The 20,304-nt window shown below is 43.8% G+C and overlaps 1 pseudogene; it reads right to left on the reverse strand.

Moving 5' to 3' along the window:
* Positions 1-16,235: 16,235 nt before the first annotated feature.
* The window catches only part of LOC123128650 (heat shock 70 kDa protein 18-like), an 89,304-nt pseudogene continuing 85,235 nt past the window's right edge, over positions 16,236-20,304 (reverse strand).

A 20,304-nucleotide genomic window follows, 5' to 3' on the forward strand; every position in this document is an offset into this window, starting at 1 on the left:
AACATGATCAGCACCAAAGCTCCATGGGTGTTAGATTCATTACAGTGTAATCTAGATTATTGACTCTAGTGCAAGTGGGAGACTGAAGGAAATATGCCCTAGAGGCAATAATAAAGTTATTATTTATTTCCTTATAATCATGATAAATGTTTATTATTCATGCTAGAATTGTATTTACTGGAAACATAATACATGTGTGAATACATAGACAAACAGAGTGTCACTAGTATGCCTCTACTTGACTAGCTCGTTAATCAAAGATGGTTATGTTTCCTAACCATGAACAATGAGTTGTTATTTGATTAACGAGGTCACATCATTAGTAGAATGATCTGATTGACATGACCCATTCCATTAGCTTAGCACCCGATCGTTTAGTATGTTGCTATTGCTTTCTTCATGACTTATACATGTTCCTATGACTATGAGATTATGCAACTCCCGTTTACCGGAGGAACACTTTGGGTACTACCAAACGTCACAACGTAACTGGGTGATTATAAAGGAGTACTACAGGTGTCTCCAATGGTCGATGTTGGGTTGGCGTATTTCGAGATTAGGATTTGTCACTCCGATTGTCGGAGAGGTATCTCTGGGCCCTCTCGGTAATACACATCACATAAGCCTTGCAAGCATTACAACTAATATGTTAGTTGTGAGATGATGTATTACGGAACGAGTAAAGAGACTTGCCGGTAACGAGATTGAACTAGGTATTGGATACCGACGATCGAATCTCGGGCAAGTAACATACCGATGACAAAGGGAACAACGTATGTTGTTATGCGGTCTGACCGATAAAGATCTTCGTAGAATATGTAGGAGCCAATATGGGCATCCAGGTCCCGCTATTGGTTATTGACCGGAGACGTGTCTCGGTCATGTCTACATTGTTCTCGAACCCGTAGGGTCCGCACGCTTAAGGTTACGATGACAGTTATATTATGAGTTTATGCATTTTGATGTACTGAAGGTTGTTCGGAGTCCCGGATGTGATCACGGACATGACGAGGAGTCTCTAAATGGTCGAGACGTAAAGATTGATATATTGGAAGCCTATATTTGGATATCGGAAGTGTTCCGGGTGAAATCGGGATTTTACCGAAATACCGGGAGGGTTACCGGAACCCCCCGGGAGCTATTTGGGCCATAGTGGGCCTTAGTGGAAAAGAGAAGGGGCTGCCCTAGATGGGCTGCGCGCCCCCCCCCTTCCCCTAGTCCTATTAGGACTAGGAGAGGTGGCCGGCCCCCTCCTCCTCTTTTCCCCTCCGAGGAATCCTAGTTGGACTAGGATTGGAGGGGGAATCCTACTCCCAGAGGGAGTAGGACTCTCCTGCGCCTCCCCCCTTGGCCGGCCAGCCTCCCCTCCTCTCCTCCTTTATATACGGAGGCAGGGGCACCTCTAAACACACAAGTTGACACAAGTTGATCCACGTGATCAATTCCTTAGCCGTGTGCGGTGCCCCCTGCCACCATATTCCTCGATAATACTGTAGCGGAGTTTAGGCGAAGCCCTGCTGCTGTAGTTCATCAAGATCGTCACCACGCCGTCGTGCTGACGAAACTCTTCCCCGACACTTTGCTGGATCGGAGTCCGGGGATCGTCATCGAGCTGAACGTGTGCTCGAACTCGGAGGTGCCGTAGTTTCGGTGCTTGATCGGTTGGATCGTGAAAACGTACGACTACTTCCTCTACGTCGTGTCATCGCTTCCGCAGTGGGTCTGCATTGGGTATGTAGACAACACTCTCTTCTCGTTGCTATGCATCACATGATCCTGTGTGCGCGTAGGAAAATTTTTGAAATTACTACGAAACCCAACACTCTCCGCGTGGACATCCACAACCGCGTCTTCCCTGGCTCCGCGTCGTCTCCTTCCTAGGCCTCGCCGTCGTCCACCGCTTTGGTGCTCTCCATCGGAAGACCTAGGTGTGGTCAATGTGGTCAACGACCGACTTCCATCGGAAGAGTACTGTACGTGGAGAGATTGACAGCTGGGTCCATGGCAGCTGCAAGGAAGTGCCTCCTTATTACACGCAAAATAATTATTCCTACACCTGACAACAGGGACCCACCGGACAGGCCACCATATTTCATGAAAAAAATGATTCCCCCCTGACTGCTGGGACCCACCAGCTACATCTTCGCACGCAAGGAAGTGTGTCCAGGCAAAAAAAAATGATTCGCCCCCTGACTGGTGGGACCCACCAGCTACATCTTCGCACGCAAGGAAGTGCCTGACAGTCGGGACCCACCTGGTCGAAGTGTACGTAGTGTTGTCATTCTGGTCACGAACATGGACGTACATACTGGTCGATCTACACGTATGTATAGCGGCTAGTGTGCAAGAAAGAAAATACGGCCACGCACGTACATACGGGCGGGGTCTCGAATGCCTACTCGCGCATACGTACGGCCAGGGTTCGTGTACATGGCTGGGTCGGAATGGATTAACAGCGTCGTCGTCGTGTTCATGAGGAGCCAACCGGCTGGGTCAGAACCGAATGTGTCGTCGTGTTCATCGGGAGGGCTTGGATGGAAAAGCAGATGAAAACGAGGCCTAGCATACCGTAAAACGGATGAAACAGCCTTGTGTTCGACCGGCCAAAGTCGAAACAGGATCCTGTTCATCGGGAGGGGTCCGGCATACCGCAAAACGGAGGAAACAGACTTGTGTTCGACCTCCTACGGTCGAAACGTGGTCCTGTTGATTGGGAGGGGTGTGGCGTACCGCAAAATGGAGGAAACGGACTTGTGTCGGACCTCCTACGGTCGAAACGGGGTCCTATTGATCGGGAAGGGTTTGGCGTACCGCCAAACAGAGAAAACGGACTTGTGTTGGAGTGCTGCGGGCGAAACGGGGGTCCTGTTCATCGGGAGGGGTGTGGCGTACCGCAAAACGGAACTCCACGGGATACTGTTCATCTTCACCGTTGACCCCCTCCAGCCTCCACGGGCTACTGTTCATCCACCATCGACCTCCTCCAGCCTCCACCTACGACTGTTCATCCACGGGCTCCTGTTCATCCAGCATCCACCGTGTGCTACTCCACCGGCTACTGTTCAACCAGCTCTCTCCACGGGCTCCTATTCAACCACCCCTCCATGGGCTACTGTTCATCCATCCCTCCACCATCTACTATTCATCCATTCCTCCACGGGATGGTCATGTTCATCCAGCCCTCCACGGGGTCCTGTTCATCCAGCCCCAACCGGCTCGATCGATCGGGGTCCTGTTCATCCAGAGGCAACACCACGGGGTCCTGTTCATCCACCCCCATCGGGAACTGTTCATCCAAACCCCCCCAAAAACGCTCACTGTTCATCCAGAGGCAGCATTGATCGGCTTTAGTTAGCAGCAGTAGCGAAGGAATCGCTCGATCAGGTTCAGTTAACAGCCATCGATCGATCGCTCGGGTTAAGTAACGCGTAGCCTGTAGTGCAATCGCTCGGGTTCAGTAGGCGAACGCCTCGCTCGGGTTCAGTTAGAGCCCAACGGCTCGCACACATGCGCGTACGTGTACGAGAGAAACATGCATCGCTCGGCCCCGACCACCCACCGTAACCGGGAACACCCCGATATTTTCCTCGCTCTTGCTTCTACCATGGTTTTTTCCGTCATGGACGGCCCAAAGAATGTCACATAGCTGCGTCTCCGGCCCGCCCAGGACGAAAAGCCCATTTTCTGTCATGATTTTTTGTCATTGAAGTAGGAGCCCACCACATCTATGATGATACTGGGTTTTGTCACAATTATTGTCATAAAAGTGTCATAAGTATGACAGGAAAAAAATTCGTTCGGCCCAAAATGTCACGGATGTGTCTTTTTTTTTGTAGTGCACAAGCATGAACATGTACCAAGTCAAGCCACTCGAACATTCAGAGGAGGATACCATATCATCATACTACATCACAATCGTCTTAACGTTATGTTGATATCCAAGATAAATCATTATCCACTCCTAGCTACTTATGCATGGCATGAGAAACTATAATCTTTAATTGTCATTGCAAACATGTTTAATCATAATGGGTTGAAGCCTGGATACTAGGTTAAACATATTTACACATACAGAATAAGTCAAGTTCATACCAGTTTCTCCTTGCCACGACCAGCTCATCGAATATCGTCATTATTGCCTTTCACTTGCACGACCAAATGATATGAAAATAATAATAGTGCAAGAGTGCCATGGACTAAGCTGGAATCTGCAAAACATTTTATTCAACAGGAGAATACAAGGTAAATGTGCTCTTTATTAGTTCAGCAATTATTCATATGAGAGCCACTCAATATTTTCATCGTGGTCTTCTCCTTGGTACAATTCGAATAAAAAGAAAAGAAATTCAGAGAAACACACCGAAATATTTTTGGAGTTTTTGGTTTTCTTGAACAGGCAAATAAAAGGGAAAAGCAAAAATGAGATAAACTATTTACACGGGAAAGCTCCCAACAAGCAAAAGAAGAACAAGGAAATCTTTTTGGTTTTTCTTTTTAGTACTACTACTAAGCATGCATAGAAAGTAAATTACTACAACTATTTTTTTTTCTAAAGTTTTTCAAACACACAAGAAGAAAGCAAGAAAATAAATCTAAGCATGGACGATACAATGAAAAAGTGTGAACACCGAAAGAAAGAATGATATGTGAACATGAATATAATGTCGGTGAGAAACACGTACTCCCCCAAGCTTAGGCTTTTGGCCTAACTTGGTAATCGATCAGTAGCCTGGAGGGTAGTAGCCGGCGTGGTAGCTCACGGAGGCTCTCGGTGCGCAGGCCTCAGCATGCCGTGTCGCTAACACTGCTGCGTTGTGAGCTCGGGCCTCGCTCTCAAGAACAAAATATATTTCCTTGCTGTGATAATCAAAGAGAGCAGGTGCAGGCAAATATGTGTCCACAACATGTGATTGGTTAAATAGCAAATTATAAGTGAAGTAATCAGCCCTTCCCTTGAGAATCTTATGCTCTTTTAAGTCATCAAAATCTAAATACCGAGTGGGTAGGATGGGATCAAAGGGCAAAGGTGAAATACCCAGCCCTCGTGCTAGACTTGTGGCATAAATTCCACCATAGAACCAACCACTGTTAGCGTTATGCTGGAGTCTACGTGCAACAATTGCTCCATGGATATAATTCCTTTCACTAGTGAGAGTGGCGTGAATGAGGCTCAAGTCTGGCGCACAAAGTATGCTACAGTCTTTCTTGCCTACTATACATTTCCCATTAAATAATGCAAGGTACTGAATTGCGGGAAAGTGAATGCTCTTTATTCTTCCTTGTCTCACTCCTCTATTTTCACCATAACAAAGGCTAGTCAAGAAAGACTCATACTCAGCCTTTGGTGGCTCATCAAGCGAACCCCAAAATGGAAGTTTGCAGTGGTAAGCAAAATTCTCCAGTGGAATAGTATAGGGATTATCATAAAGCATAAACGACACCCTAGACTCCCGTGGAAAATATTTAAATCCTTTGACAAATGATTCAGTGAGAAATTGGTGTTGTTCACACTTATCTGAAAGGTAGAGACCAAGACCGGCATTGTGAACATATTGCTCAAATTCCTCCTTAATGCCCACTTGCATCATATATTCATTGCAAGGCCATAAGCATGTTTTGGTGGCGGCATCTCGCGTGGAACTTTCACTTGGTTCAACATAAGATCGGCGAGCAAAACTGTCACTAGAAGATGCCCCCGAGGATCATCTCCTCGAAGAACTCCTTCCAAATAGGTTCATCATGTCCGTGTAAAATTTTCTGAAAATAAAAATTTTGGGGTGACAAAATTTTGTCAACAAAACTTTATAAAACTAATAGCAACTACTCATAGGGATACATAGAGGTCATAGCAAGCATTCAAACTACTTAGAACACTAAGAATTGAACATGCAAGCACATCTACAGCAGCACCAAGAGTAACTAATTATTCAAAGTATAAACCACTGAAACAAAAACTAATTGGACAAATGGTTGAGTCACATACCAAGCAACAATCCCGCGAAACAGTTTCAGAAACGGAGCTTCGAGCAAAGAGATCGAAATCTGCGAGTTTGAGCTCAAGAACACGGGAGAGAGAGCAATGGAGATTTTTTTTGGAATTGAGTGATGATGAGGGCTAAAGAGATAAGTGAGGGGGCCCACGTGGGGACCACAACCCCCCAGGGCGCGCCAGGGGGTGCTGGCGCGCCCAGGTGGGTTGTGCCACCTGATGCACCCCCCCCTCTGGTTATTTTTGCACTAAAACTCCTTAAATATTCAGGAAACAGCCATATAAAATTTTCAGGGCATTCTGAGAACTTTTATTTTTGGGTCATTTTTTTATTGCACGGGAAATTCAAAAAATAGACAAAACATGGCATTTTATTTTATTTAACTAGTAAAAACAGAGAATAAAAAGTATGGATAGAAAGTAGTGCTTAGTAAATTCATCAACTTCGTACCGTTCAAAAATGATTCATTAATAAGGTTTATCAAGTCTTATTAACAACCACTTTCGATTAGCATGAAACTGAAGAACTTTCGTAAATCACTAAGTTACCTCAATAGGGATATGCATTTCCCCAACAATAAGCATTTCATATTTCTTTTTGACAGTAGGTAGAGGTATTTGAAAACTTCCAATAGTGATTGTCGGAGATTTTTCAATAACATTAATACCATTCACTTGGAATTGTTTCTTCGAAAAGTGCACCGTATGCTCATTACCATTAATATGAAAAGTGACTTTGCTTTTATTGCAATCAATAACAGCCCCTGCAGTATTCAAGAAGGGTCTACCAAGGATAATCGACATGTTTTCGTCCTCGGGCATCTCAAGTATAACAAAGTCAGTCAAAATAGTAACATTAGCAACAACAACGGGCACATCCTCACAGATACCGATAGGTATGGCAGTTGATTTGTCAGCCATTTGCAAAGATATTTCAGTAGGTGTGAGTTTATTCAAGTCAAGTCTTTTATATAAAGAGAAAGGCATAACACTAACACCAGCTCCTAAATCACACGAAGCAGTTTTCACATAATTCTTTTTTATAGAGCAAGGCATAGTTGGTATACAAGGATCTCCAAGTTTTTTAGGTACTCCATCTTTGAAAGTATAATTAGCAAGCATAGTGGAGATTTCAGCTTCCGGGATTTTTCTCTTACTTGTGATGATGTCTTTCATATACTTTGCATAAGGAGGCATTTTCAAGATATCAGTCAAGCGAGTACGCAAAAAGACTGGCCTCAGCATTTCAGCAAAGCGTTCAAATTCTTCAGCATCTTTCTTTTTAGTTGACTTTGGTGGAAAAGTCATAGGTTTTTGAACCCACGGTTCTTTTTCTGTATCGTGTTTTCTAGCCATGAAGTCACTTTATCACACCTTTTATTCTTAGGTTGTGGGTTATCAAGATCAACTGGTGGTTCTATCTCAACATCATTATCTGGTTCGTTACTATTAATTGGTTGAGAGTCTTCATGAACCTCATCATTATCCTTTTCATTATCACCAGGTGAGTGTTCATTACTAGACTGAGTTTCAGCATCTGAGATAGAAATTTCATTATCAGGAGGTTTCTCTTTTTCAGGTTCACTAGAAGTGTGCAAAGTCCTATCATCTTTCTTCTTATTTTTCTTTCTAGAAGGACTATGTGCACTAGTGTTATTTCTTTGTGAATCTTGTTCAATTCTTTTTGGGTGTCCCTCAGGATAAAGTGGTTCCTGAGTCATTTTACCTCCTCTAGTTGCAACTCTAACAGCAAAGTCATGCATATTATGATTCATTTCATCAAGCAATTCTCTTTGTGATTTAGCAACTTGTTCTAACTGAGTTTGAACCATAGAAGCATGTTTTACAACACCTCTAACATCATTTGATATTCTAAATAATAAGTCACTCAAGCGAGCAATCATATTAGAATTATATTTCAATTGTTTCATAACATTTGTATTGAAGTGATCTTGTTTTCTAATGTAGTTTTCAAACTCATAAAGGCATTGACTAGGATGCATATTGTGAGGATTATCATTATCATCGAACTTCATAAGAGAATTTACCTCTACCACCTTAGGCATTGGTAGTGTATTAAGCCCATGTATTTCTTCAATGAGAGGTAAATTTTTAACATCTTCAGCCGCAATACCTTTTTCCTTCATAGATTTCTTTGTCTCTTGCATATCTTTAGGACTCAGATATAATATACCCCTCTTCTTCGGAGTGGGTTTAGGTGGTGGTTCAGGAATAGTCCAATCATCATAATTTTTCAATATATTATTCAATAATTCTTCAGCTTGTCCAACAGTTCATTCCCTGAAAACACAACCAGCACAACTATCTAGGAAGTCCCTAGAAGCATCTGTTAGTCCATTATAGAAGATATCAAGTATTTCATTTTTCTTAAGAGGATGATCAGGCAAAGCATTAAGTAATTGGCAAAGCCTGCCCCAAGCTTGTGGGAGACTCTCTTCTTTAATTTGCATAAAGTTAAATATTTCCTGTAAGGCAGCTTGTTTCTTATAAGAAGGAAAATATTTTAGAGAGAAGTAATAAATCATATCCTGGGGACTACGCACACAACCAAGAGCAAGAGCATTGTACCAAGATTTAGCATCACCCTTTAATGAGAAAGGAAATCATTTGAGTATAAAGTAATAGCAAGTTTTCTCATCATGAGTAAAAAGGATGGCTATATCATTCAACTTAGTAAGATGTGCCACAACAGTTTCAGTTTCATAACCATGGAAAGGATCAGAATCAACCAAAGTAATTAACTCTGGGTCGAGAGAGAATTCATAATCCTTATCATCAAAAAAGATAGGTGAGGTAGCAAACTTAGGATCACATTTCATTCTAGCATTCAGAGATTTTTCTTTATACTTGTGTAATAATTTCTCTAGATCATCTCTATCACTACAAGCAAGAATACCTCTAGTTGCTTCTTCACTCATAACATAACCTTCTGATACCTTAGGCAATTCATATCTAGGAGGGCTAGTTCTAGCAAGTGTTTCAGGAGTTTCAGTTTCAAGCTCATCATCAGATTTAACAACATCATGTTGTATTACTCTAGCAATTTGTTCATCAAGAAATTCACCAAGTGGCACATCATCATTATCAAGCAAGGTACTAGCATCACCATAAGCATCATTCATAGTAGAAGTAGCATCATCAATAACTTGCGACATATAAAAATTAATAGCATGTGGTGGTAGTGTTGCAAGTTTACTCATAACAGAAGGTGAATCTAAAGCAGAACTGGATGGCAGTTTCTTACCTCCCCTCGTACCTGAGGGAAATATCTTAGTATTTGGATCCTTTAGATTCTTCATAGTGATAATATGACAATAATCCCAAGTGACTCAACAAATATAGCTATGCTCCCCGGCAACGGTGCCAGAAAAAGGTCTTGATAACCCACAAGTATAGGGGATCGCAACAGTTTTCGAGGGTAAAGTATTTAACCCAAATTTATAGATTCGACACAAGGGGAGCCAAAGAATATTTGAAGGTATTAGCAGTTGAGTTGTCAATTCAACCATACCTGGAGAGTAATTATCTGCAGCAAAGTGATCACTAGCACAGTAATATGATAGTTTTGATTGTAGTGACAGCAGCAATAGTAACAGTAACAGTGATAGCAGTATTTTGTAGCAAGTGTAATAGTAGCAGTAGTAGTAGTAACTTAGCAAGATCAATATAGGAAAATTTCGTAGGCATTGGATCGGTGACTTGTTGGATGATATTCATCATGAGACAGCTATAACCTAGGGCGATACGGCACTAGCTCTAGTTCATCGATATAATGTAGGCATGTATTCCGTAAATAGTCATACGTGCTTTATTAAAAGAACTTGGATGACATCTTTTGTCCTACCCTCCCGTGGCAGCGGGGTCCATATTGGAAACTAAGGGATATTAAGGCCTTCTTTTAATACAGAATCGGAACAAAGCATTAACACATAGTGAATACATGAACTCCTCAAACTACGATCATCACCGAGAGTGGGCCCTATTGTTGTCACTCCGGGGTTGTCGGATCATAAAAGTAGTAGGTGACTATAACTAGCAAGATCGGATCGAAAACATGGATATAATGATGAATTCATAAATGGTTCAGATATGAGTTCATGGCACCCGGGCCCAAAGTGACAAGCATTAAGCATAGCAAAGTCATAGCAACATCAATCTAAGAACATAGTGGATACTATGGATCAGGCCCTAACAAAACTAACTCAATTACATGATGAATCTCATCCAACTCCTCACCGACCAGCGAGCCTACGAAGGAATTACTCACTCCCGGTGGGGAGCATCATGGAATTGGCGACGAAGGAATTACTCACTCCCGGTGGGGAGCATCATGGAATTGGCGATGGAGATTGGTTGGTGATGACGAAGAACGAAGATCCCCCTCTCCGGAGCCCCAAACGCACTCCAGATCTGCCCTCCCGAGGAAGAACAGGGCTTGGCGGCGGCTCCGTCTTGTGGATCGTGATAATTCTTTCTCCCTGATTTTTTCTGAAGTAATGTGAATTTATAGTATCAGGGGGGTCATCAACAGAGCCACCAGGTGGGTACAACCCACCTGGGCGCGCCAGGAGAGGGGGCGCGCCTTGGTGGGTTGTGCCCAACCAGGGGCCCCTCTCTGGTGGGTCTTGGCTCCAGAAATTCTTATTATTGATATAAAAAAATCCTCGCAAAGTTCGTTCCCCAAGAACTTTTATTTCTGCACAAAAACAACACCATGGTAGTTCTGCTGAAAACAGCGTTAGTCCGGGGTTAGTTTTATTCAAATCATGCAAATTAGAGTCCAAAACAAGAGGAAAAGCGTGAGAAAAAGTAGATACGTTGCTTAGCTTCAGGCCTGGAGAAACTACACATAGCTCCGTGCAGTATACACCATTTCCTCAAGGCCTGAAGCTAAGCAACGTGCAGATGAGCATTGCGCCTCTCCTTCATCGTTCCTCGTCTCTGCACTCAGGGCTTATAAACCGCTGCGAATCCCTCTTGCTTGGCGAGGTGGGACTAATTTTAGCCACCACCAGGACAAGACCTTTAATCCCGGTTGGTGGCTCAATTAAAATATTTTGCTATGATCCACTTAAACAAAGCTATAATATTCTTCAATATTAAAAAGAATCAACTAAAACCTCTAGTACCGCTTTGTGGCATGAACCGGTGCTAAAGGTGCTGGTGGGGCCCCAGTCTAACAACAGCCTGCCACCACCTCTTTAGTACCAGCCCGTGGCATGAACCGGTACTAAAGGTTCGCCACAAACTGGTACTAATGAGCGCCGCCCGCCTAGCCGTTGGAACCGGCACTAATGGTCACATAGAGAGAATGTTAGCAACTGAACATATGACATGTCCTTCATCAATTCTTAAAAAACAGAAAATGAAGCTCTTCCCATTGGCTCATAGCCTTCTGTTCAATCCTTGCTTCTTACAAAGTGTTTTCAGATTCACAAATAACCAAATATGGGGGCAACCAATAACATATAAACATAGCAACCACATAAGTAGAGTTAGGCCAAGCAGCAGCCAAGCCTGGTAGCAGCAGAACCAACAGCAAACACATCTACCAACACAAAATCAAAGGGGTCGAGAGAGGAGGAAGGAGCTCACCTGCCTGAAGAGACAAGAACGGCCTGAGGAGGAGGGGGCGTGGACGACGGGTGGGAGGGTGGGCTTCTCGAGTGGGCAGACGATGGCGCAAGAGCCGACCTTTTCTGCGGCCCATGCTCCTACTGTCGAGGATGACAGCGGTGATGCCATGGACCATCGAGCCTTCCCTTGTTGGGAGGATATAAGGAGAGGTGTCCGCCAAGCTACCATGTTGCCTCTTCAATGACAACCTCCTCCTCGTTAACCCTGCCTGCATAAGAACAAAAAAAGAGGAAGCCATGAATCAGGAGATGAGCTCAGATTACCATGCGAAGATGAGTAAACGGTGAAGAAAGATCTCACCTGTGACGGGTGATGGGAGCCATGATCAACCTCTTCTGCTCTGTAGAAAGCCGGCGGGGTGGGGGCTCGACTAGGTGGGTTCCTCTGCAGCTTTGCTGCCGGACGGGGCAGAGTGATCTGGGGCTCGAGGAGAAAGAGGAATGGTCCTGGTACGCTAGGTTTTCGAGAGAGGATTGGTCCTGGCTCTTCTCGTCGCTCCTCTAGTTCATCCGATCTACTCAACACACTGAATGTGGGATCAAATGGTAACCGGGACCACTGCCATGGCATGGAAGAGATCAGCCAAGTAGACCAGCGGGAATCAACCTCCTCATGTCACCCTCATCCAATCAAGAACAACCCACCCTCAGCCAATCATTCAAGTGCCTCCACAGAAACACATGCGCTGCTCGCTGCCCCCGCAGCCTCACGACCCCACCCGTCATCCTCTCTTGAAGCGGACATGAACGTGGAAAACACCGGACGGTTGACCAGCCGCCAGCAGCCAAAAAATCATTTTAGTTAATCGATCGGGTGGTGAAAAAGGCAACGCGCGCAATGTATCCAGAACGGTGGGCAGTCTAGCGCCATTTATATTAGAAATGTCATGGTGTGTTCTCGTCCTGATATGTCATTTGCAATCAGTTTGCTCAGTTGATACACATTATCCCTGGTAAAGAACATTGGAAGGTTGTTCAATGGATTTTCAGGCATCCTCGTGGCACTTCCCATGCTTGTTTGAAATTTGGCAGGACGGGTGAGGGACTAGTTGGCTATGTGGATTCAGATTTTCCTTCAAACGATATGGATAAGAGGAGGTCCCTTAAATCATTGTTCATTGTTGGTGGTTGTGCCATGAGTTGGAGGGCAACGCTGCAGCCAATTGTTCCCTAATCTACCACTTAGGCAGAATACATGGCTATTGGAGAAGCATGTAAAGAATCAGTTTGGCTGAAAGATTTGTATGCTGAGCTTTGTGGAGATAATTCTTGCATTAATCTATTTTGTGATAGTCAAAGTGCCATATACCTTACTAAAGATCAGATGTTCCATGAGTGAACAAAGCACAATGATATTAAATACCATTATGTTCAAAACATTGTTGCTCGAGGTAAACTGAAAGTATGCAAAAAATAGTACTCATGATAATCCTGTTGATATGTTGACAAAGTCAGTTTGTGTTGCTAACTTTGAGCTTTGCTCAGACTTAGTTGGTATAACACATTAGCCCTAGCGGCTTTTTTGGCGTCGAATGTGTTTTATTTTTTTCTTCGGGGAAAAGGATCTTGTTCATGCCACAATATGGAATTTGTCTCAAGGGGTAGTTTGTTAAGTTGTGATCCAAATTCAAGTGTAAAGATAAAGGCTAACTTCTATCGAGCGGAGTGGAGCTCCGGCATGTGGCTCGTATACTTGGGGCGGAGCGGAGTCTGAAGTTTGCCGATGTGGGCTTGCCCTTTCGGGGACGCCTGGGGGTGTGCATGGGGGGTGTGGATCAGTATTGACCTAGGTTACCAATGTTATATACACCTCTTGTAAGCCATCGCACGGGATAAGTTGATCTGTTGTAAATCCCCGAAGTTTGTAACCTCTTCCGATATAGTGAAGTTCGTTGGCTGGTGCGCATGTTTTTTCCCTTCGCCTTGAAGGGGTTTTCTACGTTAAAATCTCATGTATCTCTGTGAAGATTTCGTTCTTCATTGTTTTGATCGCGTGTTATATCTCTAACAACTGCTCTCTTCAAAGGCCTGTGCCTAATCGAATCAATTGGTTATCTAGGTCTGGTCTCTCTATTATGCAATTCTCATAAATTGTTTTCAGATTGCATATTGGATTTGCTCAATTTCCATACATCACTGCTTCAGGGAAGCTAATTACGTGGGACACAATTTAGCTAGACATGCTTTTGTTTCTAATTCTGCTGTTTTTTGGATGGTGATGCTCCTGGTTTCATTATCCTTGGTGTGTGTGTGTGTGTGTGTGTGTGTGTGTGTGAAACGATATACTATATGTATAGAGAAAATCTATCTATATGTATGAAACGATATATGTAAATTCGAAACGTTCGGAATTTGGGAACATATCTGAACGATTCTAATCCCGTCAGTTTTGAATCTAACGATCGCCGCAAGCCGTTCCAACTGTCCCTCTTTTCCGCAATCCGAAAATCACGCTCTATCCCCGATATCCGCAACTCTCTTGCTTGGGAGGTCTCCTTTTAATCTCAGTAAAAAAAAGGCAAACTTGGGGACTCGTACCTAGGACATGGTGGGTGAGTAGTATTAGCTCAAGCCCAACAAGCATCTAGGCTAGCTCTATGATGTGATTAGATACATGTTAGGTTATTTTTATAAATTCAAGTTGAGGCAGGCTCTTGTACTCGCACATCTCATCGATGTTTTCCTGTCTATCATTTCTTTTTTCTACGTTTTTTTACCTAAGAAAATACAGGAGATCCATTTTAATTTGGGAGATTTACTTTCTCTTACACCATGTCGTCGATAAGTTTTGTGTAAAATAGTATGGTAATATGCATATGGCGGACTTGATAACTTAGATACAAACACTACAATAATTTTTTCGCTGGGAAAAAAGTTATTGAATACACACTCTTGATAACTTCCATATAAATATGATGGTAATACAATGCAGACCTAGTAACTTAGGTACAAACACTACGGTAACGTTTTTACCTGCGTCAAAAATGTTGTTGACTACACACCCCTATAACTGATGTATAAATACAATGGTAATAGACACACCGCGGACCTGATAACTTAGGTACACAATACCCGTGATGACTTTAATGGCGGATGTTGTTGAAAAACATATTGTCGGTAACTTTCGTGTTAAATAGCACGGTACTATACGTATCGCAAACCTAATAACTTAGGTACAAACATTGTGGTAACTTTTTACCTGGGCAAAAAAGTTGTCGAATACAACCCCTCCCCCCCCCCCCCCCCCCCCCGATAACTTCTTTATAAATATGATAGTAATAGACACACTGCATACCTGATAACTTAGGTACAAACACCACTGTAACTTTGAGGGGGGTATGGGGGTTACTGGAAAACATACCACTGATAACTTATTTATAAATATGCTGGTAATAGACTCATCACAGACCTGATAACTTGGATACAAACACCGCGATAACTTTGACGTGGTTGGGAAGGGGAGAGTTGTTGGAAAACAAAACACAGATAACTTCTATATAAATATGATGGTAATAGACACACCGCAGACCTGATAACTTAGATATAAACATCGCACTAACTTTGATGGGGCATGGGTGTTGTTGGAAAACAAACCACCGGTAACTTCTTTATAAATATGATGGTAATAGACACATCGCATACCCGATAACTTACATACAAACACCCCAGTAACTTTGATGGGGGAGGATGTTGTTGGAAAACATATCGCCAATAAGTTTTTTGTTAAATAGTACGGTAATATACGTACCACGGACCTGGTAACTTAGGTACAAGCATTGCGATAATTTTTTACTTGGGCAAAATAGTTGTTGAATACACACACCCGATAACTTCCGTGTGAACATGATGTCAATAGATACACCGCATAACTTAGGCACAAACACCATTGTAGCCTTGATGAGGGGTGCCGTGGGTAAGTTTTGGACATGGTGGAAGGGTTTGTTAAAAGACCATAACCCTGATGACTTCTCTTCGAACAACATGGTAATATGCATTGTGCATGCACGATAACTTATACTAGGTCTGGTAATTTTGACCTGAAATTTTTTTGTTGATACATACCAACATAGGATCTAGTTGTAAAGGTCTCGTCCATCAATTTTTTTATGTCAAAATGGTTTTTCAATTCGACCGTCGGTTTGAGCTACAAAACATTTTAAAGTTTCAAAATAAAGTAGAATCTTGAGCAGTCCAGCTTCTCTCTCGTTTAACATCAACAACCACCTCTAGCAAAGGCGAGGCACCCTCAAGCTGGTCATAGTGGAGAGTAACTTAGACTAGTAGCATACATATGTTACTAATCTATGTTACTATCTTCATTGTGGGTAGTGGCATACATGTGGTAACATAGATGTGTCCATTTTGCATTGAAAAGCGCTATGTGATGATAACATATTATGCTACTCTATTTGCCTCTCTCCTCATTAACTACTTGCCACCTCACCATTTTTGTTTATGTGACATCTATGTTTCTCCCACTATGACCAGCCTCAAAGAGTTCTAGTGTTTCAATAGCTCCCAAAGCATCAAAGTTATGATGGCCCGCATGTTTTTTTGAAACAATTCAACAACTAGATTTAATCGTACAAAAGACTGAAGGTATTCAAGCAGACAGGACGTTGAACCACCACCGTTTTTGAAATCACAACGGCCAGAATAATAGGTTCTGAAAAACAAAAACTTAAATTCGACGAGGAGCGCCACCTGCGCAAGTGCCAAACGTCGAGACAAGGCCAGCATGAATTCTTTTTCAGCCTCCTCAAGCCTGGGCCACCCATACGCCTCCGCTTTTCTACATTTTCCAGATGTCCTCTGTATTGTACTTTTTATCATCACGCATCAACGCTCGATCTCCTCCACGCTCAGCCGCCCCTAGTCATCGGTGATAGTTATGTTCTTGTTGCCCGTACCTGCAGTATGCTGTCAGCATCGATTTCAAAGGTGATAGTATTGTACTTTTTATCATCACGCATCAACGCTCGATCTCCTCCACGCTCAGCCGCCCCTAGTCATCGGTGATAGTTATGTTCTTGTTGCCCGTACCTGCAGTATGCTGTCAGCATCGATTTCAAAGGTGATAGTATTGTACTTTTTATCATCACGCATCAACGCTCGATCTCCTCCACGCTCAGCCGCCCCTAGTCATCGGTGATAGTTATGTTCTTGTTGCCCGTACCTGCAGTATGCTGTCAGCATCGATTTCAAAGGTGACGTTGATCTTCGGCTCGCCCCTGGGCGCTCGGGGGATGCCACCGAGAGTGAACTTCCCGAGGAGGATATTGTCCTTGGTTTCCGACCCCTCGCCTTGGTACACCAGAAACAGCACCTGGGTCTGGTTGTCGTAGCAAGTCGTGTAAACCCTCTCCTTCTTGACCGGGATGGTAGTGGTCTTCGGGATCAGCACGCTCATGACACCACCTTCCGTCTCCACCCCAAGTGAGAGCGGGGTGACCTCGAGCAGGACTGCATCCCGCACTTCCTTGAAGCCCTCGTCGTTGAGGAGCGCTGCCTTTACAGCGGCACCGTAGGCGACGGTCTCGTCCGGGTTGATACTTGTGCAGAGTTCTTTCCCGTCGAAGAAATCCCGAAGGAGCTCTTGGACTTTTGGGATCCGGGAGGAGCCACCCAAGAGCAAGATGTCATCGATCATAGACTTGTCCATCTTGGCGTCGCTCAGGCACTTCTCCACATGCACGATGCAATTGCTGAAGAGGTCCATGTTGAGCTCCTCGAACTTTGTGCGGGTGATGACCCCATGGAAGTCGATGCCGTCGTGAAGCGAGTCGATCTCAACGGTGGCCTGGGACGCACAGGAGAGCACCCTCTTGGCCTTCTCGCAGGCCGTCCTGAGCCGGCGAAGCGCCCTTGGGTTTTTCCTGATGTCATTCATCTTGTACTTCTTAAGGAACTCCCGCACTAAGTGTTTTACCATGTGGGTGTTGAAATCCTCGCCGCCGAGGTGGGTGTCACCGGCCGTGGCCTTGACCTGAAAGATGCCCATGTCAATGTGGGCACTCGGATCTACTTTGACAATGGAGACGTCCAAGGTACCGCCACCAAGATCAAACAAAGCACAGTCTTGACTTCGTCACTGGGTGACATCTTGCTCAAACCATAGGCAAGGGCAGCGGCAGAGGGCTCGTTGATGATGCGCATGACATTAAGGCCGGCGATGGTGCCGGCATCAATGGTTGCTTGCCTCTGGGAATCCGTGAAGTAGACCGGGACGGTAATGACAGCATTCTTCACCTCGGTGCCGAGGTAGGTCTCGGCGATCTCCCGCATCTTGCCGAGAACCATGGCCGAGATCTCCTCGGCCTTAAACTGCTTCTCCTCGTCCATATACTGCACCACGATCATCGGCCGGTCGCTGGGACCTGAGACAACTTTGAATGGCCACGTGGACGTTTTGATGTCTCCTTGCACCAACGCATCGCTAAAATGCCGGCCAATAAGTCGTTTCACATCTGAATGGAATAAAGATTCGTTATTGGTCATGTGTATTTTTTCTAGCAAGGATATAGCCATGCAAACATTCAGAAGAAGAAAATTAATAGATATGCAAATTTTACTTTCTTTTGAGACGTGTGAGTAAATCACTCTGCACATTATGGTACAAATCGCATACACAGACCACCCGTGCATCTTCAATGTAAAGCTAGCTTGCACCAGCATATGAATTAATGATAAGTTGGAAGGGCTTGCTAGCTTCGCGGAAACTAAACAAATGTATATTGTGCCATAATCAGATATACTACCTTTTCTCGAAACAGATACCACTTTTTTTTTCTGGGAAAAAATTCTTTGTTATTACTATCATCTTGGGATAAGAAACTAGTCAAGAAACTTTTGGGAGAAGAAATCAACACAGAAAATGGAATCCCTATCACCAAAAAAACTGTGCAAACTGTTCACTTAGCTTGGTGACTGGCTGACTGCTCCTGATGTCAAAAAAAAAAAGTTTGGTGACTGCTCCCTGATTTTAGCTAACCGTCGCTTAAATTTTTCGTATAACTCATACGTAGGAATAGAACTGCTCCTAAACAAAGTCAGAGATCTGGAAGCGGATGGCAGCGGTTCCCCTAAAAAAAGATCTGGCATTGGACTAATAATTACACAAAAAGGCTATCGGACTAATCATTTGGTAGCCGAAGAGAATAAGCTTTTAGCATAAATTAAAATTCTACTCCGCAGGTGTAAGATGAAAGCAGTTATGCATCAAGGAGTAGCTAGGGTAAGATATCTGATCTCACCGAAGATGGTGTTGACGGGGTTCATGGCGGCCTGGTTCACAGCCGCGTCGCCGATGAGCCTCCATGCATCGGTGAAGGCAACGCAGGACGGCGTGGTGAAGTTGCCCTGGTCGTTGGCGATGACCTCAACGCGGTTGTGCGACTTCCTCCAGACGGCCACGCAGGAGTAGGTCGTCCCGAGGTCGATGCCGATCGCCGGCCCGTCGTCGCACTCCGTGACCCCCATCTCCACGGGGTGGAGCGGAAGAGGCAGTGGAATGGAGTGTGTGGATGCACTAGGAAAGAGGGATTCGATCTGATTGGGGAGCCAAGGAGGTGGAGGGCATTTATAAGGCAGAGGAATGCGAGCGGGCGTGCCGTTGCCTGCAGTGTCAAAGCAAACAGGTTACGGTAGATAACTCAAGGGTCAGGTTCACTAGTTTCGTCGCTTCGTATTTGCATCTATAGGTTTGCTTCAATACATCACCAAGGCACGAACCAAAGTTCAAAATGTTATTCTGGTCGGTTCCTTGCAAAGTTTTAAATAGCCGGTTATAGCCGAATGCCGCGAATCTGCATCCAGACCTAAATGTTGTCAGGTGCGCACAGTAAAAACGATTTAAAATAGCAAAACAAAACAAACAAAACAAACTTTTGCGCAAGATGGTTGAATGAGTGATGCCCGTGTCAAATTTGGTGGACATTCAAGGAGCTCGTGCCAAAAAAATACAAATTTCGGACATGTGAGAGATTTATAAAAAATGCATTGTATATAGTTGATTTTTTACGTGAGCTCCTCGAATGTGGTTTACCCACTAATTTTTGCATGCATCTGACACACTGTACCATCTTGCATGCAAAAAGTTTCAGATTTTTTAAATTTTTTTTACTATATTTTACTGTTCAGCGGATGTAGATGAGCCCAAGCTCCGAATTTAATTATCGATTATAGCCTCGTTATAGTTGCTTGAGCAGAGTGCTCCTAAATGTTATTCATGTACAATTCTCCACAAAATAGCGGGCTATAGCCCTGCTATAGCAATTTGCGCAGGATGGCACTGTTTGGCATAGCTTGCTATTTAAAACTATGATTTCTTATACTCCCTCCTTCCACTTATATAATGCCTAATACATTTTTCGAGGTTACCTTTGACCACAGGTTAGCACAATGATATATGACAGGCATGTTACACAAAAGCATACTATCGAATTCGTATGCGAAAGAAGTTTCTAATGATATAATTTTTATGTCATATATCTCATATACTAATAATTTTATCTTTGGTCAGAGGCTACCTCGAAAGACGTATTAGGCCCTATATACATGGAAGGAGGGAGTAGGTTTGTTTCGGAGTTACTTGTTTTGCGGTCAGTAGGGAGACAGGGGGCAACAGAGGCCTGGCCGCCTGTCGATCGAAATTTCTCT

Source organism: Triticum aestivum, chromosome 6A (genome assembly GCF_018294505.1).
Source record: "Triticum aestivum cultivar Chinese Spring chromosome 6A, IWGSC CS RefSeq v2.1, whole genome shotgun sequence".
In the NCBI taxonomy this organism is placed as follows: domain Eukaryota; kingdom Viridiplantae; phylum Streptophyta; class Magnoliopsida; order Poales; family Poaceae; genus Triticum; species Triticum aestivum.